The 10772-nt window shown below is 36.8% G+C and overlaps 1 long non-coding RNA gene across 1 annotated transcript in view; it reads left to right on the top strand.

The window, feature by feature from the left end:
- Positions 1-275: 275 nt before the first annotated feature.
- Positions 276-10772, top strand: part of LOC122186234 — a 111936-nt gene continuing 101439 nt past the window's right edge. The window contains exon 1 of the long non-coding RNA XR_006181097.1: positions 276-323. This is a non-coding gene — a long non-coding RNA (uncharacterized LOC122186234). The remainder of the gene's footprint in view (positions 324-10772) is intronic.

Genomic DNA, 10772 nt, shown 5'->3' with positions numbered 1-10772 from the left:
GAAGAAAAAAACCCTAAAAAGCTTGTGTAAGTTTTACTTTCATCTTGTGTGTGAGCATTGGTCTATAATTATTTTTGTTCATCTATTCTGTGGAAGAGTAGATATCTAATCTGTACGATCCCATCTAAGTTTTTGCCCTTTGTGAGGCAGAACTGATACTCAAGTAGACAGAGTCTGAGTCTGACCTAACGCTCATTTTAGTCAGTGGAAAGACTGACGAACTCTTTTTCATCAGAGGTTAATGAGAGGAAAATCATGCTCTTTGGAGTCACGGTCAAGAATCGTGTGCTGGCTGTTCCCTTCCATTTTCAGCTGGGTTAGCAGTACGTATTGCACTGTTTTTTTGTTTCTCAGTTATTCCTTGTAATGGCAAGAGTTTCAGAAGTTCCACAGTAAGTGAAATTAAGATTCTAAAGATATTTGAAATTAAATAATGGGGATATTGAGTGAAAAATCACTCCTTTCTCCCTTCTTTCATATGTCATATTAGTCTGGTATGCTCATCTCCATACTTTTTTTTTTGTTAATCTAAATTTAGAGGGAGGTGCAAATAACTTTTTGTAAGCATTGTCCAGCTTGTGTATATAGTCTAAGAACTCTAAGACTATGACAGTTACAGCAGTAAGGTATCAGATTGAAATCAGACTTTTTGTTTTAGTCCTACACTGCTCTTTTGACATGATTCAAAATATGTGAGAACACCTTCTTCGAGTGGACAGAGGTACTTCCACAAAAATGTGTGCTATTGCCAGAAGGATGAAGCAGATTGGTTGGTAAGTGTGGCTGACCTGTGTTTGGTGCAAATGTCTGAGGGAATGGGAAGAGAACTGACTGTTGCCCATACTCATGCTCGTTTCTGAGGTGAAGCAGGAGGCTTCTTGGAGAGGTTCTTGCACCCAGCCGTATGCACCCACGTAGGGTGAGAATGGCGCTGCAGTTTATAATTTCATGCAACAGTCTAAAATGCCTTTCATACAGTTTGCAGTCATATACTGGGCTGAGGATGGCATTGAATTCATATTGTTTGTAGAATCATGTAACAGCTTGGGTTGAAAAGTACTACAAAGATCACCTTGCTTCAACCCTCTTGCCATTGTCAGTGATACCTTTAACTAAATCAGGTTGCCAGAAGACCTATCCAGCCTGGCCTTGAACACTTTCATGTTTCTGCTCTACTAATGGAGCTATGGGGATAGCTGCTGTCAGCAGAGGACAATGCAAACAGTATATTCTTTGAGTACATGAGCAGGTGTTAGAAAAGCTAACATCAGTAATTGGCAGTGACTCCAAATAATTCAACTCTTGAAGGTCAGCTGGATGGAGAAGAAACTGGGCAGTGATATGCCTGACAAGGTAGCACACTGGCACAGAGCAGAATTACCTCATCGGCAAGTAAAGGTCTATTGTGTTTAGTTGTCATGAGTCAGAAGCATAGAATTAGGTTTGTATACATAAGAATTAGGCTTACTTTCTCTAGGTTGAAGTTTAGACAAATCGCATTGCATTCTTTTTCTTCAGCCAGTGTTGGAATAATTTTCACTGCTTCTATTTATTTTATAGCTATTTAGATTTGGCATTTAATGTTTCCTGAGAGTATAGTTAATAAAAATACAACTTAACATTTGAAATTATGCGGGTGTAGAAACTGGCTCTGAAATGCATTTATTGCTACTTTGGTGATTTTAAATAGTATCCTCTATGTCAGCACCTCAGTGGTTGTTGAGGTGAGTGAATAAGTGCAATCAGGGTCAGGAATCTCCTGTAATGAGCAAACAGAAGTCAGTTTCTCAGCAGGAGTATGGTCAGCTAATTCACTTAAAGCTCTGACATAACAGCAGTCAGTTTAGAGAGCTGTTTCAAAATTTGGTTTCCTTAGTGGTATTTTTCAAAAAGAAATGGTCTTGTATTATCTTAACCTGATAAGTTGCCACGTTTTTGAAGCTGAATGCATTATGCATTAATGCCTGTTCTATCTTAAAGAGTTCTAGTCCAATAATTGGCTTTTAGAAAGGTAGCTAAGAATTTGGTGGAATAGTACATACTTGGAATATCTTCAGGGGAAGTTTCAGAAGCCACTGAAGGTTGTTTTGTTTTTTCCTTCTTGAAAGAAAGAGTTACTGAATGGGCTCTGTGAACATTTTCAAGAGGGTGCATAAGTTTTTGCTACTTAAATTTTTGCAGTACAGTTCAGTAGCTGACATTCAACTAGAAGGATTCTACAGTAGGGAATGGTACAGAAGATGTTTGTTGCTCTTTCTCACAAAGCCTTCTGAGTTGCGTTATTGAAATGATGTAAAACTGATTCTTGTGCTCAAAGAGCTAAAAAACAGAAAGCATAACAGAAACCCAAACAATAAAAAACAAAGAGTACATAAATATATAACTAGATTTGATATGATCTCAAATGAAATGAAAGGAAAAATGTGCTATAACCAAGTGTGATATTGTTTATATTATTTATGGACTGAAAACTAGTCAAAATCATGACAGTCAAAAGCAATTGGAAATATCTGACCTTCTTTTAGACATTAAACTAATTTTTCACAGTCCGTCCTGAGTGTTCAGGAATCATCAGTCAACTGACACATTCCTCTGAGAAGCAATAGGGATAAAATGTTTTTCAAAATATATTGTCTTTGTTTGATTGTTTGTTTTTGTTATTTGCTAAAAATGTGTTGTATATACAAAGAGAGCATTACAGAGCTACAGTGATTTCAAATAGAAAGGATTAAGAGAGTCCTAATTCCCAAACTGCTATTTACTTATTAGCCAATATCACTTTCATATGATATGCACATTCTAACCAGAATCCCCAAAGATGAGGCCCAGAGGGAGTAGCTGTCTGTACAAAATGAGAACCAGTAGCAGAGTTTGCAATTAACCTTAGCTTCTTGGCGGATAATGAAGTTTCATACATTTTTTATTGTGAGTTATTAATCCAAATATTAATGTCTGTGGGGAATATAAGGAATCGCTTCTGCTATTAATTTTCATTTTCTTCTAATTTAAATTGTTGTCATCCCATGAAACAGAGCAATTTCATGCAATTTTGATGATGAATGACAAACCAGCAGTAGGAAAATACTGAGAGAAAGCTGCTTGAAATCAATTCTGGACTGAGAACTCCTTGGTGTGTATAGCAATATGTTTATCTGGAGAAATTGTGATCCTCTAACAAATCATTTATAAATGGAAAAAGAAGGCTGAATTGGTCATAAATATTAACAACAACAGCCCTTCCAACCCACTGTATTTTGTTCTGCAGACATATGGTATTCAGGTTGGATAGCTGAGAATAAGAGCTTGGTTTTCCATTAGAAATGGTCTCTTGGCATTGCTTTAATATCAGAATGGAAAGTAACCTGGCGAGGGCTATGTATTGGAGAATCCTTGCTGGGGAAAAAGAAAACTATGAAACAAGACTGAAACAATTATGGCAGATTGTGTCTGTCTTCCCATTGAAGACATTTTTTCATGCAGTGTGACCTAGAAAAAAGGGGCTGGCCCGAGGTTCATGTAACAATCACTGATGGTGACAGCAGATTAGAATGTCTGTGTTTTCCTTGTCATGTGGTGGTCTTTTTAGATATCTGGAACATATTCATTTGACTTAAAATAAGCGCCACAGTTTTTTAACATGCATATACAAAAGTTCAGAGTAGAAGTATATATTGTATATGTGCGTGTATATATATATATATAAAAGGATATATTGGGGGATTGGAAATTTTGGCATGTTTCTTTCCAAAGTGATTCTAATCTGACTACAGGAAAAATAAGTGTCTGTTAAATGAAGATATAACAGAACTGATTAAAATTTCTATTTTTGAGCTGTTTTTACTTAGCAGTCCAATCCTGTAGAAACAAATTCAGCTGTGAAGTCTAAGGATATGCACACAGGTAACAAGCTGGGAAAACCATTATACAGGATTCCCAAATAAATTTCATTAGAGTTTGAACACTGTGCTAATAATATATTTTATGAAGACCAAAAGTTCAGAAAGACGACAATAATTCTGAAAATAAATATTATTTTAATGCCATTGCCAGCAGGCATTTAGCAGTGTTTATAGCTACATTTATGTTGAATCACTTTAATTAATAATGAAAATCATCTCCTAAGCATGTGGGAAGTGCAATTCACAGAATCATAGAATGGTTGGAGTTGGAAGGTACTTTTAAGGGCCATCTAGTCCAACTGCCTTCAATGAACAAGAAAACCTGCAGCTCAGTCAGGCACTCAGAGCCCTGTCCAGCCTGACCATGAAAACCAGGTGGGACATCCACCACCTCTCTGTGCAGCCTGTTTGAGTGCTTCACTGCCCTTATCACAAACAAACAAACAAATAATTTTTTTTCTGAATTTTCCCTCTTTTAGTTTGAAGCCTTTTTACCTAGTCTTACCACGACAGACCTTGCTGCACAGCAGTCTCCTGCTACACAACAGGTGTTTTCACCTTATGCATTCCAGTACTTGTTTTGTCTGGGGAGTCTGATAGTGCAAAGCAGGACCAAATAATACATTTTCACTGATGATTTTTTTTCTGTGTATTTTGGATAAGCAGGTTCCAAAGAAATACCTATATTTAACTGCAAAATTTATTTACTTAGTACTTTTCTGGAAAATATCATGCTATCTACACCATACCATTCTCTCAAGGTATATATACTCCTGTGCATACATATATCACTTAGCAAAGAAGACAAATTACCATGATAAATGAATTCCATGATCAACAAAGACAGTCCTTTTTTTTTTTTTTTTTTTTTTTTTGGAGTGCTAGAGTGGTAGTTAACTAGAGTGGTAGTTATAGTATATAGTATAGTATGGTAGTGGTATACTCTATACTTACATGTCTTATCATTCTTTATTAGTGGAAAGATTTTGTTTCTGAGAAAAGCAGGGCTTTTGCTGAATTTGGAGCTCAGTAAGAGCAAGAGATGCTTTTGATCAGATTCCTTATCTCTGGATAGGCAGTGATTCCCTATGAACAGCTTTGTTTGTCTCTGGACTTGAATCATGGCTATACACAGCATACTGAAATGCGATTTTTTTTGTCTGGAACTCTAACCAGATCCCTCAGGTATTCCATGACTTCTGTTCTTGAATTTCCTGTAGATATCAGCTGGAGCTTTCTCTACTTTAACACAAATATGTGAAATAATGTGTGTTTTTGGCTGTTCGTGTCCTACCTAAGAGGTTCTCTCGCTCTCTGTTTCTGAGAATGTAAACATTCACAGTTATACTACAGCTTACGCATGTCAGTGAACGGATTGCCTTCAGATAGGAATTATTTCATTTGACCTAGATACCACAGATCTGGGTCAAATTTTAATTAGTGTGAATTAGTCACTGATTCTACAAGCCATTTGCATTATGCTTGTATTCAGACTTATGTGTGCTATTAATCCCTCTGAAATCAACTGGTATTACTCAAGGTCTCCAGAGTGTAACTACTGCTATGATGAAAGTTTTGATGGTGCTGGCAGTTTGTAATTATTAGTCCTATCAGCATCCTTTTTCCCCTCCAAAATGCAAACCTCAGAGAAGGAAATTCTGGGTGAGACCATTGGTCAGAATGGGGGTGACAGCAGAAGGTTCCATCTTGCATTTTGATGGAAGGTTCAAGTCACTGGAGATGTTGTATCATAGGCTATACTGCCAGTCTTCACCTCTCCCCTATGTAGCTCTTTTGGCATGGGGGCAAAAAGCCAGCATCCCAGAGGCCCTTACAGAAGATGGTTATTCAGGCTTGTTTGCCATCAGAAGAAAGGTAACATCAAAAAAATAATTTGAACAGAAATAATCATTTTGCTCTTTTTGTAGTGAATTCATCCCATGTTTAGAGGATGAGAAAAAGTGTGAGAGTTCGAAAGAAAATTGGACTAATAAGTTATGACAGCTGGCTTGAATAGACATGGAAATCACTGAAGAGCACATATTCATACCACGGGCTATGCTGTACTGTAAGCCACAAAGCACATTCGGTATAAAACTTCTCTTTGGATCAGGAGCTGATTGACTGAAAAAGAGAGCAGTCTCTTGCTGACTTGGTGGCACAGCCAAGAAATTAATTTAGTTGTGTAAAAGTGAGTGGACTGAGAATAGGGGAAGTGGAACGTGTCAAGATGTGAGAGTAAGGTGGTGGATGGTGTAGAAGTCAAGGTGAAAAAAGCTGATCTGGATTTCATCTTCACCAAAATGAACAGGTTAGAGATATTATGTAGAAAGGAATAATTAGCTTTGACCTCAATATTTAACACCAGAGACGCTTAAGGGGAAAGTTGAGCCCCTTGTTAAAATCTCAGGTACTGACATGGTAACAACATCAGCAGTTTTTACTTAGTTATTGTTGGAGATTCAGAAAACAAATATTTTCCTGAGCTTAAAAAGACTGGAATAATATTTTGTCATTGCATTAACTCTTACTACTTTCTTTCTTTCTACTTAAGAAAATGTTTTGATAACAGAATATAAGAACTTAAGGCTACCATAGCAGGTTACCTAGGAGCTTCCTAAACATGTATGTGGGAGAAGGAAAATAAGCTTCAGATTTTTCCTCTGAAGTATTTTCATTCTATCTCTGTGACTCCAAATAATCAAATTATTATTAGTATATGCCTCATAAAGGACAAAACTGTGCTCCATAAGCAGATTAAAACATGCAGGAATTTAAAGGGACCAAATTTTTCAGAGGCACTGTTAATACTTTGGACAGCCTCTCATAATAATATTAATGTGAATTTATGATCATTACCTGTTAGTTTTAGGAGGGATGTCCTGTTGCTTTTATAGTTTTCACGAGACAAGCCAAGCAGAATGATGATTAGACTCTGCATTTGCTCTGATAGACCATGAGTTCTACCAAATGGATAAGATCAGTTACAACAATATAGTTTCAGAGAGAGCGTGACTTACATTAATATATATTTGTTGCTGGAATATAACCATGCTTTATTCATGTCCTAGCCTTTTTTGTACATTTCCTATCCTTATTACCTATACTTGATCTTTTAGATTTCCCCACGAAAACTTGCTCTTTTACTTGATAATGTCATAGGGCCTGGCACTGATTTGTTTGTGTACGTTCACAATGAGACATTAAAGAGGCATTATGATTCTGAATGACTCATCTGTTGTCCAGTTTTAAACTGTTACCCACTTGACTCCATGGCTGTCAGGTACTTTTCTGTTTGAGTAGATGAATTTTCTCCAGAACAGCTGAGCTCCTTAAAAGAGTTTGTATGTTACAGTATTTGGATACCAGGAGATATGGGAACTCTAAAATCTGGCAAGGAAAGTCTGAGTGAGGGCATTATCTTATGCTCGACTGAACGTGAAAGTGCCACGCTTCAGACCCTAAGGTGTTTTCTGGTGACATGATTAAAGTGACATAAATGGGCAGAGCTGAAATTATGCACAGTTTGGAAAAGTATTGCTATTTGTTCTACTCCATTTTCCATTTTGTATTCTTAGTAAAATTATCTTTCATCAGATTACAGATGAATTATCAAAATTACTCCTTAGGATCTTCTGTTTTTATCAAATTAATTACCATTTTGAATGAACCTGTGACTTGTTTCCTCCAGATAAAGTTGTTTGCTTAGCCACTATGACTTCTTGCTTTACATAGTCACTTCCGAAGAAGGATTTTCCTAAAAGATTTTCAGATTGCTAAGCGCTGTAGTCCAATGTTAATTGCATTTTGCTTATTTGCTGTAACGATTTGGAAGAATTCTAATATTTCAGTCAGGAAGCGCTGTTATCATAAAACTTCTGCAGCTGTTACTACACAAACCTTGTATTTTCAGTATGCTTGTTGTCTGTATCCCACAGAACTGGCTGGCATATTTTCCTTTATCATTGGTATTTTTTTGTTAATGGCTTCATACTGTATTCTCATCTGATATTAATTGGCATAATTAAACTAAATCAATAGAGGTATGCTGGTTAGCACTCACCAAATTGTTAAATTTGGACACTTGACAAATTTCTTTATACTCTTGCTCCAGACTTGCATAAGGTAAATCCTGATCTCTGAGGAGTCAAGTGTAATTGGTTACAATTCTGGCACCAATACTTTGTGTTTTAATCACACTGGTTGAATAGACATTTTTCACTTTTACTGACATTACCATTTTGCTCCTGGCATTCACATAGGATGGTGATTATCTTCTGAAGTTCTAACATTTGTGGATGTCTGCTTGGCACGCAAAGAGCCCTGGACAAAAGTAGGGACTGGTGACAATGTTGGATTCAACTTCCATGTGTACAGATATATAGACCACCAGAAACCTTTAATTAGGAAATGAGTAACAAGTATACATGTTAGAAGTCAGCAAACGTGTTTCTACATGCTGTTAGAGGGCAGACTGTGAATTTATCTCCAGTCATCCTCTGTTCTTCATTTGTAATTCCATAAGGAAAGGAACTGGGAGCTTGAGTTCCCAGAGAGTGGAGATGACATGAGGTACTTAGAATGCAGAACTGTTGAATTATAGATTATCAGCAAAAGATGGTGTGTGTTTGAAACTTCAAACAGTAGCCAGACAAAGAGTTGTTGATCATCAGACTAGTGGCAGTTATTTTGGTTGCTACGGCAGACAGAGATTGCAAACATAAATGATTTATGTGGAGAAGAATGGAGCCTGAGTACCCTGAGAGTACTCAACCAAAGGGATGCTACACGACTTGGAAATTCTGAGAATTTGCTTCTGGTTTTTTAACAGAGGACAATGGGAAGAAAAAAAAAAAAAAAAGAGCAATAACAGAAGCAAACCCTATGCTTAGTTTTGAACCTGAGAAGTGGTGGATTAAAAAGTGGTTTGACATTGATGGAACAGAATAGGGTATACAGAACAGCACTCTCGAGCTGAGACTACTTTCTTTTGCAAATTGGAAGTGTTCTTACTTGTCTGTGCAACCAATGGAAAACTATAGCTCCTAGAAAGGATATGAAGTGTTACTCTAAGGATCAAAGAGAATTACTCATTGAAAGTGCAAAGATAGGGTTTTTTTTTTGACATTAAGGACCAATATTTTAGAGAAAATTTAGGAAGACATAGGATCAGAATGTGTGTCTGCAACTTGATGAAGACTGTATTCGTTATGGCAGCTCTATGACAAGAGTTTGAGCTAATACTTGCGCCAAGTTTCTAATTGCTCATTTGCTAACTGATGCTCTGGCTCCAGGTTGAAGAGTTCCAACTGTCTCCCCAGGCAGTGAAATGTTGGCACTGTGCAGGAGAGGGCTGAAGGGGAAAGAGACTGGCTTACACTCAAATTCCACTTCTGTAGACAGTGTGGATGCAGACACAATTAAGTCTCTGAAGAGAATTCAAGTTTAAGCACAGTGTCCAGGGAGGTTTCAATGTAGCCTGTAATAATATGTTTAGGAATTGGATGGATTTGGCTTGTAACAGGCCTGAACTTTGAGGAAAAGGTGAAACCTCTTAAATATTTGAAATGTGAAGGATTATCACATTTCAGTCAATCTTCCCTAGATTTTTTTAAAAATAATTTCTTTTATTAATATGATCATTTACAGATATTGCCAATTGTCCTTTCAGTGAGTATCTTAAACATCAGCAAAATTCTGATGCACTCTATCAAAGAAGTAATGATTTTTTCAGCTCACAAAAAGTTAATCACAAAGAGCAAGCCTTTCAGCAGCAGTATAATAGGAGAGTAAGCCAACACAGATTCTGTTATGATGTTGATATTTGTCAGTGATAAGATTTTAAAAAAGAGATGGAAAAATTAAATCAATTTTTTCATGAAACAGCCCTCTATCCTACATACCATATGGTTGTGCATCTCTTCAAATTACAAAATTGTGTTAAGTAAACAACATTATTCTACCATGGGTCATATATCACATTTATTGAGAGAAGAGCCTTGGTGACTTTCTTTAATGTGTATTTGTAGGCTTACAAAAATCGAATTTTGGTGAAAACCTGTTCAAAACTAAATAAAACCTGGTGACTTTGTCTCTAATGGAGCAGTTAATTGTGGTCAGTAGATGTTTGTATACTCAGAAATCGTTCAGTGAGCAATAGCAGGCAGTCTATAAATGCTTGTATAATATATGTTGCTCTTCTAGGCTGGATTTACTGAGCTATATTATATTTTTTAAGTAATCTGGGATTGGTTAGATCACAGAAACATTTTGCAGGTCTGCAGAGACAGTGTCCAAAGCTAGTTTTAGGGCTAATAAAAATGGGAGAGAAAATTAACATAAGAACATGGATGTACTTTGTTCTGTATATAAGGAGTTTTGAGGTATTGTGCTTAAGTAATGAATGTTAATTTGGTTTTTGTGCATGTGGCTCTCAGATTTTCTGATGAATAGTAGTGTTCCATATTTCTACTAGTAGTCGGACAGGTGCACCAACCATTTTTACACTTCTGGAATTTTTAGTGCCCATGCATGTCCCTTGTCAGTTCTAAGGACTGTTTTCAAAACAAACAAATTTGCCAAGACAAAATGAGGTTCTGCCACAGTATGGATATGGACTCCAGCTCTTTGGTTGCTCTTGAGGTTTTAGCCCGTTGGGTTTGATTGGGCCTACCAAAGGGGGGAAAATAGACAATGAAGAAAGGGGACAGCTGTCAGAGAAGGATCCAGGCCTCCCTTCCATCAAGAGCTGGCATTAATTGTGCAACTGTACAAAGTGATTTGCCTGTAAATTTTTCCAGTTCTTTTTCCGCTGCTATAGTTACTGTTATCCAAATTGTTTGGCTCGTACACCGACACAGAAAGGTTAATGAA

Source organism: Lagopus leucura, unplaced genomic scaffold (assembly GCF_019238085.1).
Source record: "Lagopus leucura isolate 7727_CA_CO unplaced genomic scaffold, USGS_WTPT01 Super-Scaffold_100035, whole genome shotgun sequence".
In the NCBI taxonomy this organism is placed as follows: domain Eukaryota; kingdom Metazoa; phylum Chordata; class Aves; order Galliformes; family Phasianidae; genus Lagopus; species Lagopus leucura.
The sequence above is the reverse complement of the archived record's forward strand: the minus strand, read 5'-3'. Positions and strand labels throughout refer to the sequence as shown.